This window comes from Plecotus auritus (genome assembly GCF_963455305.1).
Source record: "Plecotus auritus genome assembly, chromosome: 7".
Lineage (NCBI taxonomy): Eukaryota > Metazoa > Chordata > Mammalia > Chiroptera > Vespertilionidae > Plecotus > Plecotus auritus.
The window spans coordinates 22,844,643-22,861,110 of record NC_137774.1 but is presented as its reverse complement, the minus strand read 5'-3'; the positions used below and the strand labels follow the sequence as shown (position 1 = coordinate 22,861,110).

General features: G+C 37.1%; 1 pseudogene across 1 annotated transcript; it reads left to right on the top strand.

Annotated features, from left to right (window-relative positions):
• Window positions 1-1,729: 1,729 nt before the first annotated feature.
• On the top strand, window positions 1,730-15,892 carry LOC308254947 (protein yippee-like 5; annotated as a pseudogene). The gene is made up of 2 exons: window positions 1,730-1,834; window positions 15,471-15,892. The product of its transcript is annotated as a protein yippee-like 5 (transcript).
• The last annotated feature ends 576 nt before the right edge of the window (window positions 15,893-16,468 follow it).

The window sequence follows — 16,468 nt, the reverse complement described above, 5'->3', positions numbered from 1 at the left end:
ATTTAAAAAATATATTTTATTGATATTTCACAGAGAGGAAGGGAGAGGGATAGAGAGCTAGAAACATCGATGAGAGAGAAACATCGATCAGCTGCCTCCTGCACACCTCCCACTGGGGATGTGCCTGCAACCAAGGTACATGCCCTTGACTGGAATCGAACCCGGGACCTTTCAGTCCGCAGGCCGACGCTCTATCCACTGAGCCAAACCGGTTTTGGCTAAAATATTTAATTTTATTACTTTCTTGGTAAATGTGTTTTGCTGCATTTACTGATTCCATTGGAAGAAAGTGATGGTTGTTACAGATAAAAGAGGATTTTAAAAAATAATTATTGATTTCTCATGGTGGTGTTAGTAGTTTTATCTTAGCTTTAATAATGCTCAGTCATTTCTAGATTATAAATCCTCATATCTTTTGTGATTTATGATTATTTTAGGATAAAGAAGGTAAATTATTATGGTAATTGATACACAGACCTGGAACTTAGTAAGAAACCTAAATTCAATTCCCACCCTTCTAAAAATAAAAGCAGTATAGTTGCTCAGTTTCCGTGTCTATTAGATTTGAATACTGTTGTTCATTATTCATATGGAAATCTATTGTGTCGATTGGAAGTGATATCAACAAAAGGGCAAATAAGAACTAGTAATGCAATCATTATTATACTATGCTATCATTTGAACATCAAAATATTTCACAGAAAATTGTACTTAGTAATTTGAATCACACTATTGATAAATATGTTGAGGCATATGGAAAGTTAGTATTCAGATTTGAGTTTCTGGCACTAACAATGTGTGGCTGTAGTTGATCTTTAGCAAATTGCAATGACATGGATATCATAAATACAAGTTGACTTATGATAAATAATAACAATTTTCAGTGGGTAGAAACTGCATATTTCATGTACCCTAAATGGTGTTTGGCATTTACTTTGTGAAGTTTAAGGTTTCTTAAAATATAAAACTGGACTCAGAATGTTATTTTCATAATCCTTTAAATATACATAATAACTGGTTATTTATTTGACATAGAATCACCTACTTCAAATGTAAATGTAGAATTTAAAACATTGCAACTCCCACTCTGCATGTGAAATTCTATCAGAATTATCTTTTGAAATACCTACTTCGTTTTTCTTTTTATCTCAATGATAGGTATTTGTAATTATAACCATTATAATAGGCAACTGTTGTATAATTAAAAACTACATCTACCTTTGTCCCTGGTCCATGGCACAAAGCTTCAAAATCCTTGTAATTTCCTGAGTTATAGGAGTGTCATTTTTATGCTAACGAGGTGACTCTAAACTGGGCCCTAGATAGCTTCAGGATGAGGGCTAGTCACCAGAAAGATCAATCACATTATTAAAGGGTTGGAACTTTGGGCCAGTCCAACCTTCAGGGAAAGGAAGGCTGGAGAGCTCAATCACAGGGTCCTATGATTTAATCAATCATGCCTGTGTAACAAAACTGTCTGGACACCCAGGCCCAGGGGCGCTTCCTGATTGGTGAACATTTCAATATATCAGTGGCACACCCTGACTTCACAGGGACAGATGTTCTTGCACTCAGGACCCTTCCAGACCTTGCTCTATGTATCTCTTCATCTGACTGTTCATTTGAATCCATCCTATATAATAAAAGCCTATTATACAAATTGTCCCCTTGGGCAGTCGTTCCACTGCTTGCTATGACGTGCGCTGACCATCAAGGGGCGGCACAGAACATGGTGGGCGTCAGCAATGTGGCACTGGCAACAGGCGGCAGTGGAGGCGCTGTGGGCCCCAATAGGCCACGACGAGAGTGGGACAGCAGCAGGATGGTGGAGCAGGTGAGTGGGCGGCGCTAGGCCAAGGCAGGTGCAAGTGGGGGCCCGATCGCCCCGCAGATGGTGACCAGTGGTGGCGGTAGGGGGTGGAGCTGCCACCCAGATCCCAGGCACTGAGGGAGCTGGGTGGGGCCCCAGACCCAATCAATCGCCCCATAGGCAGGATTGTGGAGCAGGTGAGGGGGCAGTGCCAGGCCAAGGTGGGGTGCCAGGCGGGGCTGCGGTGCTGTGAGGCTGGGGACGCGAGCTGGGGCTTAATCTCTGCAGGCCACCCCAAGGGACCCCACCAGTGCACAAATTCATGCACCAGGCCTCTAGTTATAACTAGTGGCCCAGTGCATGAAATTAGTGCATGGGGGAGTATCTCTCAGCCCGCCTGCACCCTCCAATCTGGGACCCTTCGGGGGATGTCCAACTGCCGGTGTAGTCCCAATCCCTGGATCAGGCCTAAACTGGCAGTCAGACATCCCTCTCGCAGTCCGGTACCACTGGCTCCTAACCACTCACCTGCCTGCCTGCTTGACCGCCCCTAACCACCCTGCCTGCCGGCCTGCTCACCCTCAACTGCCCCCCTCCACCGGCTTTCTCACCCCCAACTGACCCCCTTGCCAGCCTGATCACCCCCAACTGCCCCCCCCCCGCCAACCTGATCACCCCCAACTGCCCTCCCCTCCTGGCCTGATCGTCCATAACTGCCTCTGCCTCAGCCCCACCACCATGGCTTTGTCCGGAAGGACATCCGGAAGGTCTCCCGATCTAATTAGCATATTACCCTTTCATTAGTATAGATGGCCGTTATAGGTATAGCACTTTCCTGAGTTCTGTGAGTTACTCTAGTTAATTATTGAATCTGAGAAGGTTGTGGGAAATCCTGCCTGAATTTGTAGTAGCCAGACGTTAGTGTGAGTGTTTTAGTGACACTCAAAACTTGTGACTGGCATCTGAAGTGGGGGCACTCTTGTGAAGGACTCTGTCCTAAACCTGAACTGAACTGAATTGTAGGACACCCAATTGGTGTCAGAGAATTGGTGTGACCATAGCAACAAACACTTTTATCTTAGAAACTGTAAACTTTTGGATTTATTTCTCCTCTGCCCCCTGCAATATGTAACCAAAAAATTTAAATAGCCTTTAAAGAAAATATGTCAGTGATGTCATAGCCATTACTTGACTTGCTTTTTCTAAATATCTGCATCTTAAATAACAAAAAAAAAATCAATTAAAAAACCCCAACCTACTAACACATATGCAGAACGCACAGAGGATGAGAATAAAATCGATAGAATATATATGTGTGCGTATATATATGTGTGTGTGTGTATGTGTGTGTGTGTATATATATGTGTATATATATATATATATATATATATATATATATATATATTCAATGGTCTTTATTTCAAATATTTTTATAGACATCAAAACTAAAGCCTAATAGACTTCGATTTAATGAAAAAGAGCTAAAATGCCAAAACCCCAAAACACTAGCAATTTAAAAATACAAAATATGTTGCAGTTGGAACTGTTTCATGAATGTCTTTGCAAAAGTGTTTTGTGAACTATACAATATTATGTAATTTAAAATAATTTATATAAAACCCTAGATAAAAAGTATTCTGCTAATTTTTGTTTTGCAATAAAAGATGCACTGCCATGAAAAATACTGAATTACAAATTAAGAGGGTCCTTATATACAAGACTATACCGAATTAAAATAATCTTTGTAAACATTGGTGAATGCCACGTGTTTTAAAGAATTATCAATTTTAGAGACTGATGAGAAACAGATGATGTACACAGTAAAGTTGCCACAAGGGCTAAGTAAAAGTCCTGGCCACTATTTTTACCAACATTTAATAGTCAATAACTCTAAAAACATCTGCTAAATTTACTTACTAGAAACTGAGGGATGTAGAGAGTTATTTATAAAGAAGAAATGCTAAAGATTAAAGGGGTAAGTGTCCGTTTCTTTATGATAAAATGCATTTTACAATTAAAATAATTCATCTGGTGATAAAATTTGAAAAATACATTTTCCAGCACACCTTACCCACTTATCTAGTATAGGAAAATACATAGATTTCAATTTGGTGATTTAACCTATAGCTTTAAATCTTTAATAAACAAACTTGAAATTCCAAACTTTAATAATGAAAAGGCCGTAACTGAAATGATGTCAACCCTGGATATGAATCTCTTACCAACACGATGAAAGCCCCACTTGTAGAGCTGCACTTCTGGTCAGCAGCTGCATTCTTGTTTTAATAAAAGGAGAAAGGGTGCCAGCACACCAATGCAATCCAAGACATGGTTGCTACATAAGGAGGAGGATTAATTGCTTTTCCAGAAAGCTGGAGTAAGCTCTCCTTCCACTGTCTCATCAGGATCAGCTTCCATAAAATGAGTGTAATAAGATAATGTATTACATACGCCAGTAACTCCTACCACTAGTATTCAGCTGAACAAAGCCATCCATATTTATATCGGTCAATAAAAACTTCATTGCTACACATATTTCAGACATCACATTTTAGCTACATCTTTTAGGTGGAGATAAGGTAGGCTGTAAAGAAGCAAAAGTGTTACTCCCTGAAGGATCTGCCCACCTTACCTCCAATATCTTCCATGGCTGCTAATGAGATGAGAAAAAAACATCATGTAATAGGGATTTGGAAAAAATAGCTCTCATATATTAGGGATTTTGAAAAAATAGCTCTACCAATATAAGGATCTTATTCACAAAAATAAGAACTATAGATGCTTTAATTAGTACCAAAATGGTCATACTAATCATAATTGGTATGATTTCATGACTGATGAGATTTGGAGTGATCATTTGATTTTACCATATGTAGCCATGAGAAGGTTAGTTTAGGTTGTGATGTATCTTGATGACTTCATAGGCTCACATTATCCTTTGGAGGTAAACATAAAGGAAAGAAAATATTTCTAATTTTAAGAATAGCACAGAAGGAAGCAAGACAAAAGTCACACTCCAACTAGAAAAAGAACTCTTTTCTCTGGTTCCACACTCTGGAGCTTATAGACTAAATCATTTGGATTTCAAGACCACAATCTAAATATACCTTCTTATGGCTATGTAGAGGCCCGATGCACGAAATTTGTGCAAGGGGGTTGGCCCTCGCAGCCCCTCACAGCCTCAGCCAGCCTGAGCAGCCCCAGCTTTGTCCAGAAGGTCATCTGGGAGGTAGTTCTGATGTTCAGTCTAATTAGCGTATTAGCTCTTTATTATATAGGATACAGGATAATCAAAGACCTCTCCAAAATCCATCAATCATTTTATAAACCATTGGAGAGCCTAAAAACCATAGTTTATGTTTACTTCATAGATACAAAAGTTGAGACTATTTTTGAAATTCTGGCCCATTTATGAAAATGACACAATGTACTATATTAGCAACTGAAGTCTTCCTATGATAGCTTTAGGTACAATAATATGTAGAATAATATTATTTTCAAAGTAAGCTATCAGCTGCTTAAAATGTTTTAATAACATCAGCCAAGCATTTTCTAAATTCTTAATAAAATTATTTTTTGTTGTAGCCTTACCTACTCTGAGGAAACACATACAATACTATCATCCTCTATTATGATGTCCCTGATGATTTCCAAATGTTTCTTTGCTATGCAGCAGAAGTATATGATTTCTGACCCAGATGCTTTAAAAAGCAATTCTAACAAAGAAACTTAATCTGAGCTGAACTTGGCACAGATTCTGCAAACCTATAGGATGATGTTTTGGAAGCTGCTCAAACAAAAGCTGAAACAAAAATATGCATCCACAATCATATATCCCTGGCTGGTAGTAATAAATGAAGGATGCAGATTTTTTCCATAAGTATGGGTGAATAGAAGTTAATGCTTATAAAATACAGTATAAGTACCAAAACAGTGTTTGAGATTGATGCTTCTATTTTTTTAAAACCAAGACATCCATTTACTTCACAAGAAGGTATAAATCAAAGAAAGAAAGATTATACTTATTCTTTTGAAAGCTATTCAGAAATTTTGGTGGTCTTCTTAAGTAAAAAATTATTTTAATTATAATATTCAACAAAATTATAGTATAATATTCCAAAAACTGTTAACATAGATGAGGGCACTTTGAGCCAATTTATTCCAGTGAACATGTAATATGTTGGGTACAAAAGTTCTGAAACTCTTTTTGAAGTCCCAGAAGAAGAGGAGAGGGAGAGTAAGAAAAAAATATTTGAAGAGATAATGCCTAAGAATTTTCCCAAACTCACAGATTCAAGATGTGCAAATACCGCCACAAACAATAAATACAAAGAAAAATATACTAGGAGCATCATAGTAAAAGAGCTAAAAACCAAAGACAAAGAGAAAATCTTGGAAGTAGCCAGATGAAAGAAAGTACATATGACATTTCAATGAAAACAACTGAAGTAAGAAGACAAAAGATTGTTATTTTCAAAGTGGTTATAGAAAATAACTCCAAGATAGAATTCTATACCCAATGAAAATCATTCAAAAATGATTGTAAAAGAAGTTTTCAGACAACTAAATATAAAAAGAATTCATCACAAGCAGACAAAAACTAAAAGAAAAACTTCTACATAAAATATAATTTAAATAAAATAAAACAATAAATTAAATTTTTGATCTTGTAAGACCTTGTTAAACATACTGATTAGTTCTAGTAACTTTCTTGTAGATTCTTTATGATTTTCTACATAGGTGATCATATTGTCTGTGAATAAAAATTTTTACTTATTCCTTTACAGTCTATATATGCTTTGTCTCTCTCCCCCCCTCCCCCGCCTTCATTGCACTAGCTAGGGCATCCAGTACAGGGCAGAATAGAAGTGTTAGAGCATATATTCTTATTTTGTTCCTATTCTTAGGTAAAAGTATTTGATCTTTTACTGTAATTAAGTATTTTGCTGGCTGTAATAATAATTATTATTAAATATCTTTTTAAAGTTTCAGATTCACAGAAAAATTGAGAGGAAAATAGAGAGATTTCCCATATACTCCCTGCTCCCACACATGCATAGCCCCCCCCTTATCATCATTCGCCAGAAAGGTACTTTTGTTACCAATGATGAATCTACAACAACACATCATAATTACTCAAAATCCAGAGTTTACCTTAAAGTTCATTCCTGGTGTTGCATTTTTTAGTTTGGACAATTACATAATGACATGTATCTTTCATTATAATACCAACAGGTATCTTTCATTATAATATAGAATATACAATATTATACATTATAATATCACTGTCCTAAAAATCCTCTGTGCTCTGCCTGTTCATCCTCCATTCTATCCTGGCAATCACTGACCTTTTTACTGTTGCCAGTTTTGTTCTTTCCAGAATGTCATATAGTTGGTCTCACACAATATGTATACAGCCTTTTCAGATTGGCTTCTTTTACTTAGTAATGTGCATGTAAGGTTCCTCCACATCTTTGCATGGCTTAATAGCTTATTTCTTTTTAGTGCTGAATAATATTCCATTATAATATTTCATTGAGTAGATTAACTATAGTTTATTTATCCATTTGCTTACTGAAGGACATAAGGTTTCCTTCAGAATCTTTCTTCATTATCTCTTGGTTGATTACTAGTTTTGACAATTATGAATAAGGCTGCTATAAACATCCATGTGTAGAATGTTTAGTTTTCTAAGAAACTGCCAAACTGTTGATCCACATCCCTGCCAGCATTTGACACTGTCAGTGTTCCTAATTTTGGTATTCTAACAGGTGAGTGGTGGTATCTCATTTGAAACTTGTGTATCTTCTTTGGTGCAGTACCTGTTAATACCTTTGGCCCACTGTTTTAATTGTGTTGTTGTTTTTGTTGAGTTTTAAGGGTTCTTTCTATATCTTTGATAACAGTTCTTTGTCAGATGTGTCTTTTGCAAGTATTTTCTCCCATGTTATGACTTGTCTTCTCATTCACTTGACATTGTCTTTCACAGAGCAGTTTTACATTTCAATGAAATCTAGATTATTTCTTTCATGGTGTTGTATCTAAAAAGTTATTGCCATATCCAAGGTCTTCTAGGTTTTTCTCCTATGCTATTCCAGGAGTTTTATACTTCTGGTCTCATTTAGGTCTGCAGTCCATTATGAATTAATTTTTGTGAAGGGTGTTAAGTCCTGTGTCTAGATTTATTTATTTATTTTTGCATGTGGATGTTCAGTTGTTCAGCACCATTTGTTGAAGAATCTACCTTAGTTCCATGATGCTGCTTTTGCTCATTCATCAAAGATCAGTTGACTACATTTATTGGGGGTTGGGGTGGGGGAAAGAGGGGTCTGTTTCTGGAAATTGAACCCACAACCTTTTGGTATATAGATCAACACTCCAATCAACTGAGCTCTAAGTCAGGTCCAGGAGGATTTTTTTTTTTTTGGTTGTTTTTTGGAATTTCTGTAAACAAAGTTTTATTTATTCCTTCCTAATCTGCCTGCCTTTTATTTCCTTTTCTTGTATTACCAGAACTTGCAGTACAATGTTGAAAAGGCATGGTGAGAAGGGACATCCTTGCTTTTGTGCATGATCTTAGTGGGAAAGCTTTGAGTTTAACAAATATTCTTAATCAAGTTGAGGAAGTACCTCTCTCTTTCTAGTCTACTCAGAGTTTTTATCATAAATGGATTTTGTCAGATGTTTTTCTGAATCTATTGATGTTATCAAGTGATTATTTTTTAGCTTTTTGATATGATAAATTACATTGTTTTTCAAATGTTGGAACATCCATGCATAGCACGGAAAAATCCCACTTAGACATGTTGTATGATTATTTTTATGTAACATTGAATTTAATATAATATTTTGTTGAGGATTTTTCATTAGTGTTCATAAGAGATATTAGTCTGTATTTTCTTTTTCTGGTAATGTTTTTTTAAAATAAATCTTTATTGTTCAGATTATTACAATTGTTCCTCTTTTTCTCCCCATAGCTCCCCTCCACCCGGTTCCCACCACACCCTCTGCCCTTACCCCCCCTCCGCACTGTCCTCATCCATAGGTATACGATTTTTGTCCAGTCTCTTCTCGCACCCCCCACACCCCTTTCCCCCTGAGAATTGACAATCCACTCCCTTTCTATGCCCCTCGTTCTATTATATTCACCAGTTTATTCTGTTCATCAGATTTTTAATTCACTTGATTTTTAGATTCACTTGTTGATAGATATGTATTTGTTGTTCATAATTTTTATCTTTACCTTTTCCTTCTTCTTCCTCTTCTTAAAGAATACCTTTAAGCATTTCATATAATACTGGTTTGGCAGTGATGAACTCCTTTAGCTTTTTCTTATCTGTGAAGCTCTTTATATGCCCTTCAATTCTGAATGACAGCTTTGCTGAGTAATCTTGGTTGTATGTTCTTGCTATTCATCACTTTGAATATTTCTTGCCACTCCTGTCTGGTCTGCATAGTTTCTGTTGAGAAATAAGCTGACAGTCGTAAGGGTGCTCCCTTGTAGGTAACTAACTGTTTTTCTCTTGCTGCTTTTAATATTCTCGCTTTGTCTTTTGCTCTTGGCATTTTAATTATGATGTGTCTTGGTGTGGTCCTCTTTGGGTTCCTTTTGTTTGGGGTTCTGTGCGCTTCCTGGACTTGTAAGTCTATTTCTTTCACCAGGTGGGGGAAGTTTTCGGTCATTATTTCTTCAAATGGGTTTTCAGTATCTTGCTCTCTCTCTTCTTCTGGCACCCACATAATTCTGATGTTGGTACGCTTAAAGTTGTCCCAGAAGCTCCTTACACTATCTTCATATTTTTGGATTCTTTTTGCTTTTTGCTTTTCCAGTTGAGTGTTTTTTGCTTCTTTGTATTTCAAATCTTTGACTTGATTCTTGCGATCCTCTAGTCTGCTGTTGGATCTCTGTATATTATTTTTTATTTCAGTCAGTGTATGCTTAATTTCTAGTTGGTCCTTTTTCATATCCTCGAGGGTCTCGCTAAATTTATCAGCCTTTTCTAGAAAATTCTTGAAAAACCTTATAACCGTGGTTTTGAACTCTATATCCAGTCGTTTGCTTTCCTCCATTTCTTTCATTTGTGATCTGTTTCTTTGTCTCTGCATTTTGGCTGCTTCCCTGAGATGATAGAGTGGTTTTGTGTGCTAGGTGTCCTATAGGGCCCAGTGGCTCAGCCTCCCCAGTTACATGAGGTGGACACTCTTGGTGCACCCCTTTGTGGACTGGGTGCACAGTCTTGTTGTAGTTAAGCCTTGATTGTTGTTGGTATCACTGGGAGGAACTGACCTCCAGGCCAGTTGGCTGTGAGGATCAGCTGTGTCTACGATGGGAAAACTTCTGTGTTGGAGACACACTTATGAGACAAGACTTGCTTCAGTGGGGCTTTTGTGCTCACTGAGTCTGCCCCCTGAGTGTGTCTCTTATGAATCTGAGGAGTTGTAATCTGGATGGTCCCACTCGGATCCCTGGGTACACTGGCTCTTGAATCTCCAAGGAGGTGCTAATTTAGCCTCTGCCTGAGGCCACCCAGCAGGAGCTACAGAGAGATCTGCAGATTCCTCTTCTTTGTTTGGGTTTTGGATGTGCCCAGATGAGGCCCAGCTGTGAAGCAATGCAAGCTGTTGTGGGGCCTTGGGCCTTCTTTTGGATGTTCGGGGTCTCACTGACTCAGCTGCAGTTTGTTAGGTATGTTTAGAATTCAAAAAACCAGGCCATTCATATGCAAAAGCCTCTGCGCTCAGCTTGGATGGGTCGGAGTCTCAGGGCAGAGCAATGGCTTCGTGGGGCGGGATCCCAGGGCAAACAGCAATGGCTTCCCATCAGCCCTGCCCTAAGAGGCCCCTGGGTCTCAGTGTCCCTCGGTAATCGCTGCAAGCACCTCTGAGAGAAAGCCACCCTCGAGTTTCGCCCACGGCCAGACAGTCCAGTTTCTCCCCGTATGAGTCTGGGTCCCCAGAGTCTCGCCCGGAACTGAAATTCAGAGCAGTCGGGAGCTTTTGTCTCCCTTCCAATTGAGAAAGCCAGCCATGTACTCAGTTGCCAGCCCTCTCCGCACTTGCCTCTGTATCTCTGCCTTCCGCAGCTCCTGTGAGTCTCAGTGTGCTTTTCTCTTTCCTTCTAGTTGTAGAATTTCCACTCAGCCAGCCTTCCTGTGGTTCTGGATGATGTCTTTTGTCTTTTAGTTGTAGTTTTGAAATTGTTGTGCAAAGCAGCAGTTCAGGTGTTTACCTATGCCGCCATCTTGGTTTTCTTCTGGTAATGTTTTTATCTGGTTTTGATATTAGAGTAATACTGGCTTTACAGAATGAGTTAGGCAGTATTCCCTCTGCTTCTATCCTCTGAAAGAGATTGTAGAGAAGTGGCATAATATCTTCTTTAGATGTTCGGTAGAATTCACCGGTGAACCCATTGTGGAATAAAGTATGGCAGTTCCTCAAAAGTTTAAAAATAGATTCCTAGGTAGCCCTGGCCAGTGTGGCTCAGTTGGTTGAATACCCTCCTATGCACCAAGAGGTCACTGGTTCAATTCCTGATCAGGGCACCTGCCCAGGTTGTGGGTTTGATCCCCAGTAGGGGATATGCAGGAGGTAGCCAATCAATGTTTCTCTCTCATCGATATATAATGGAGTATTATTTAGCCTTAAAAATAAAGAAATCCTGTGATTTGCAACAACATGGGTAAACCCAAAGGAGGACACTAAGCTAAGTGAAATAGGCCAGCCACAAAAAACAAATACTGCATGATCTCATTTATATTGTGGAATCTAAAAGTCTAACTCATTGAACCAGAGAATAGAATAGTGGTTACCAGGAAAGTGTTGGTGAAAGGATACAAACTTTCAGTTATGAGATAAATAAGTTCCAGAGATCTAATATACAATATAAAGACTATAGTTAATAATAATTTATTACATACTTGAAATTTGCAAGAGTAGATCTTAACTGTGTCACTGCACATAAAACAAGATTACTATATGAGAGGACTGACACATTAATTAGATTGATTGTGGTAATCATTTCACAATATATCAAATATCAAAACATCATGTTGCTTTGATACATCTTTTACTTGTCAATTATACCTCACAAAGCTGGGAAAATCCCAGATGCATTGTAAATCTAAATGAGAATAAAAAATAAAGGTACTAGAGAATTAATTTTTTTCTGTTTCTAATAAATCTTTATTGTTCAGATTATTACAAATGTTCCTCTTTTTTCCCTCCCATAGCTCCCCTCCACCCAGTTCCCACCCCACCCTCTGCCCTCACCACCCCCCGCACTGTCCTCATCCATAGGTGTACGAAGAATTATTTTTTTAAGTGAATATTTTCACTCTTAAATAGAAATCATTATTACAGCTATAATTATTACTTTATTTATAAAATGCTTGACATTAACTCATTCTTAATATTATTTTCAATATATGAACTAGAGAAATTCAGTTTCTTAATAAAATATAAAATAATAAATATCTTTCCTTTAAAACTCACTGGTCAGAAAACAAGGACAACCATCTAATTCCATCTACTCAAAACTTTTAAACCAGATTAAAATGCTAAATCCACCTTAACCCTTAACTGATGAGGATTTTATTTCTAAGGCTGCAATAATTTCATTTGTTGCCAACTCTCAGTTCCAGGAGCAGACAGATTATCAAAGACATTCTGAGACCAGTATGAAGCACATTCTGCTTAAATCAATTATGATGAAATTGTCAGATTACACATGACAGCCAATACCATGCATCTCATAGTCATTAAATTTATTTAATCACAATAATAATAGGAATTGAACAAGAAAGATGTCACACCTATAAATCTTTTGGAAAATAAAAATCTTATATGAATATTTTACAAATAAAATTCTGTGGGTCAGCAAATATGATTCTAAGAAAATATGTTGTAGGGAAAATGTGAATGTATAAACATGGTTTAAAACTATACTTTTATGATTATTTTCTGCTTATTTCTATATAGGGAAAGCTAACATGTCAGTTTAATTAATAATATAATATTTTCCTCTCTATCATTTCATCAATAAAAGTGGATGATAAAATATATCAAGGTAGAAGGGCAACGCTTACAAAACTCTCACTTCTATACACTTTTAACACATAGATTCTCAATGGTGCTCTATAACATACACAAGAAGAAACTGTTTAATAAATATAAATAGCAATTATTACATGCATTTTTCAATATAAAAACCTGTTTTGAACTAAGAAGAATTCATATGAGCTTTTCCTAAGATTGTACTTCATAGTGTGCTTGCATAATAATAAGATCCAATCTGTTAGAAAACAAGTACAGGACAAATTAATAAGGTCATAATTTGGTCTAATGATGCTTAATACAGTTTTAGCAATCTGCTCAAGACAAAGGTGACCACTAAGACATAGCCAATTATGCATTTGTGTGGCAGATGAAATCTTTAGTGATGAATCTGATTAACATTCAATAATAAACATACAGGCTGAGAAAATGACCAAGCACCTCCTGCAAACATCAACTAAGGCTTTGTTAAGATTGAGGTCAGCCTGGTATCCCAGAAAGGCGCATTAAGATAAAAAGTTTATCAAATGTGTTAACATGGATCCCTCTAAAAAAACACAAAAACCCTATTACACAAAGGTCACCTTTTAACAGCTGACTTGTCTGATCAGTTAGGAAAATAATAGGCCAACCTTCTTTATGAGTCATATGTATTTAATTTTTAGAGAAGTTTTAAATCAATTTGGTTTCATCTACAAACACTGGAAACACGGTAAAATCATGCCACAGGACATTTAGCAGTTCCACTGCTTAAGTTTTTCTACCCATGACCCTTTCTGAGTAACTTGAAGTGATTCTGTTTTACTCATACTTACATTCCTAAAATGCCTTAGATCCAATTAGGCTTGATTATTATTTCTTATCTAAGTAATCATGAATTAATAAAGTATGAAAGGGGTTAGATGAGGATATAACGAACTGTGTTTTAAAAATATTTTATGTAAGAATAGCATACATATAGAAAAGAACACAAATAATAAGAGCTCACTAAATTTTCACAACGAACACATGCCATTAACCAATAACTGGATTTTTAAAACTAAATATCAAGAAACAGCATCCTGGAAGCCGCTTCAGTCACCAGATCCCTCCAGATCCAGTCCAATAACCTGATTTTATTTTTATATTGATTTCCAAAAGGAAGGGAAATGGAGAGATAGAAACATCAATGATGAGAATCACTGACTGGCTGCCTCCTGCATGCTCCCCACGGGGGAGGGGGGGTGGGAATCAAGCCCACAACCCTGGCATGTGCTTTGACCAGGAATTGAACAGTGACACTCCTGGTTCATAGTTCAACACTCAACCACTGAGCCAAACCGGTTGGACTAACCTAACTTTAAACAATATAAATTAGTTTGGCCTTCTTATGAATTTGCTCTTTGATTTCATTAACCCATTGGTTGTTTAGTAAGGAACATGTTTAGCCTGTACATGTTTGGTTTTTTTTCTAGTTTTCTTCTTGTAATTGATTTCTAGTTTCCTATCATGTGGTCAGGAGTATTGCTTGATAGGATGTCTTTTTAAATTAATAAAATTGTTTTAACATTTGATCTGTCCTGGAGAAGGTTCCATGTACACTTGAAAAGTACGTGTATTTCGTTTTTGGATAGTGTTCTGTGAACATCTATTAGGTCCATCTGGTATAATCTGTTAAGGCCAATGTTCCCTTGTCGATTTTCTGTCTGGATGGTCTCTCACTGTTGTATGTGGGGTGTTAAATTCCCCTACTATCATTGTAATACTGTCGATCTCTCCCTTTATGTCTATTAATATTTGCTTTATGTATTTAGGTGCTATGTTGGATGCACAGATATTTATAAGTGTAATGTTCCTCTTCTTTGATCCCTTTTCCATTATATAATGCCATTCTTTTTCTCTTTTACATTCTATACCAAAAACATAAATTTGAAAATGTAAGTGCAGTTAACCCTTGAACAATGTGGGGGTTAGGGATGCAGACTCCCCATAGTTGAAAGTCCACATATAACTTTTGACTACCCAAAAAGTTAAGTTGTCCTTCAGTATTCACAAGAGATTGGTTCCAGGGCTCCCTGTGGATACCAAAATACGAGGATGCTCACACTCTTCCCTCCACGTGAAAATCTTAATATATTTCAGAAAAGTTTTATAATTTTCTTCACATAGGTTCTAAACATTTTCTAAATTTCAATGGACTTTTCCATCTTGTATGAGAAATTCATCTTCCTGGTATACTCATAATAGCCTGACATATTCTTAAATACATAAAGTAAAAGTGAAAATATCTTAAATTATTTCAGTTCTTTCCTTCTTGGATAGAAGTTATCTTAATTATGGCTTTTGTCACAAGTATATATTGTCTTACAAAAAATCAGGAGTTGCCATCTTAAACATAGTTATATACTCATTAAGAAAAATTTGAAGTGATTATTTTGAAATTATGATGTCAGTGTTAGGGTTTTAAGGTTAAAATAGAAATGTACTAAGAGATTTACATAATAACAAACATGTAGAAAATTGACTCACTGGAAAAAACACACACAAAGAAAACTGACTCACTGGAGAAAATAGCCAATACATTTGAATTGTGCAATTATTTAAAATAATTACTGGGGCTTCATTCCAGCTGCAGGCAGCCACGGATCTCACAGCCTCCTGGGGATTTTTTAGAGCTTCAACTATAAAAACGGGCGGAATTTTCCTTGGTCACATTGGTGGTACCCGTCTGTTTTCTTGTGCAAACTGTGATACGATTCTGACCAACCGCTCAGAACTCATCTCCACTCGATTCACAGGTGCCACTGGCAGAGCATTTCTTTTTAACAAGATAGTTAACCTGCAGTACAGTGAAGTTCAAGACCGGGTCATGCTTACTGGCCGCCACATGGTTCGAGATGTGAGCTGTGAAAACTGCAATAGCAAACTGGGATGAATCTATGAGTTGGCCACTGAAGACAGCCAGCGTTATAAGGCCGTGTGACCTTGGAACGTGCTTTAGTTCGAGAGAGTGAGGGTTTTGAGGAGCATGTACCATCTGATAACTCTTGAAGAAAAAGAAATAACTTCATCTTTTCCCAGGTCTCCTTCACTGAAAACAAAAATCTACTTACATACACTGTCACCTTAGCACAGAGTCAGATTCATGAACTGCGGAACAAGAGGTTATGAGAATCTAAGATGGAACCTTTCTTTTTTTAATTTTCTATTTTACATCCAACAACTGTATGTAGAAAGAATATTATGCAGATGCTGTTAAATTTTTTCCCTACTTTTACATCTTGAGGCAGAATAATCTATCTGCAGCTATGTGGTGGGCTATGTGAGAAAAAAAATCTGAGCTATTAGAGGGGGAAAATGTGTTTTATGTAAATTTTGAAAGGAAATTGTGTCAAGAGCATGGTTTTTAAACTTATTTGGGCTTTATTTTAAAACTTTATTTCACTTGATTTGCTAGCTTCAGAGAAGAGACCCGAATTTGTGACCAGTGCTAAAGGTTCAGTGTTAGTATGGCTTGTGCTGGCCATTGTGCCATAATCTTGTTGGAGATGAACTGTAGCACCAGAGCCCATTCTTCCTTGTCAGTCTTGACCCAAAGATGCCACCATTCCTAGTTACTTGTCACCA